This window comes from Cynara cardunculus, assembly GCF_001531365.2.
Source record: "Cynara cardunculus var. scolymus isolate 2C chromosome LG 3, CcrdV1, whole genome shotgun sequence".
Lineage (NCBI taxonomy): Eukaryota > Viridiplantae > Streptophyta > Magnoliopsida > Asterales > Asteraceae > Cynara > Cynara cardunculus.
In genome coordinates this window covers 28724677-28726289 of record NC_037530.1, presented here as the reverse complement: position 1 = coordinate 28726289, position 1613 = coordinate 28724677, and positions in this window count along the sequence as shown.

The window sequence follows — 1613 nt, the reverse complement described above, 5'->3', positions numbered from 1 at the left end:
TTGTGAATTTTGCATGTCCAAGTTTTTGGTTTCATAGAAGCCCAATTAAATTCACTTTGAAATTCCATGTTTGATTATTTTCTGTTTTGTTAAGGGCTTTTGATTTCTATCTTGGTTAATGTACTTTCAGAACATTTATTTTGGTACTTGAGATATGATATCTCAAATATTTAAGTATTTGCGATGCAAATAAGATGAATATTTTAAATTCAAATTTATATTAAATATCCATTTTATTTGCCACGTCAACAGAAAAGACTTTAGCTGTTTGTCATGTCAGCATAGTAATCGGTTAATAGTTAATCTGATTATTTAGGTACTTAAATGTTTGAGATGTCATATCATGCTAAAACAAAAGTTCTAAAAACATATTATTTAAAATAAGAACCAATTGGAGACCATGAGTTTAGTTAAGGGATGCAATATAGTCTATATGAATGTAAAAACTTTTTATTTCAAAATAAAATTAAATCAAAAATATTTTAACATCTTTAACCATTTATATATTAATATATACTCGAAATGTACCGGTATTATACATCTTTATTTTGTCTTTTTTCGATTTGATTTATAATTTGTTTAGTTTTGGGAGGGCAAGAATTTATGTTGGTTATTAGTCTTGTGAAGTATTTTGTTATATTAGTAGGGCTTAACGCTCATTTTTTATTTTAATATGTTTATCAATTAATTATACTTTTATTATTTTTATAAATTAAACGTATTAATAACCAAAATTTGAAAATCGTGTTAAAAAACTGAAACTTAAAATGAGTATCAAACAAAAAAAATAAACTACTTTTTTATATGATTTGTTTAATTAAAAAAATTAATTATATTTAATATAATTTAAATTTATTCTAAAATTAAGGTACAATTAATTTGTGCACATTACTTAAAAATAAAAAATACCAGTTAATTATGCATACGTACATGTTTTTAAAGCATACAATTCCCATTGAAATCTTAATTCGTCCCTACAATCTCTCTAATCCGACTAACGTCTCTATAATCTTTTTTCAAAGAGTAGATAACCATTATTGATTTCATATTTAATAGGTAGTTTTGACTCAAAAAATTTTATAATCATCATCAACTTCCCTTCCTCAAAGCTCGATTGCTTCTCTTTCAATGGAAGCTTCAACCTCATGGGTTTCGACCATTGCTTCTGATTTATTTATGGTCTATATCGATTTTTGCTTCTTTCTTTTCTACTCATTACGTATAGATTCATTATGGTTTTTTTGTCTGGTTCTTTGTTGGTTTAAGTTTACTTCCTTGGAGCTCGATTGCTTCTCTTTCAAGGTAAGCTTCAACCTTATGGGTGGCTGTATTGATTGACCATTGCTTGATTAATTTATGATTTGTACTGATTTAAATATAATTGTTTTTTTTTATCTATTATGTTATAGAACACAAAGTTCACATAAATCATTTGACAAAAACTCTTAAAAATCATTTTTTATGCATAAAGTACTGTTTGTTGATGCATATTACTTAAAATTCAAGATCACAAGTAAATTGTGCATAAATACAACTTATTAAAGCTTCATTTTTGAATTTGTATAACTAACTAGAGATAAATATAATCAAATATGGGATAAACATCTCATTTT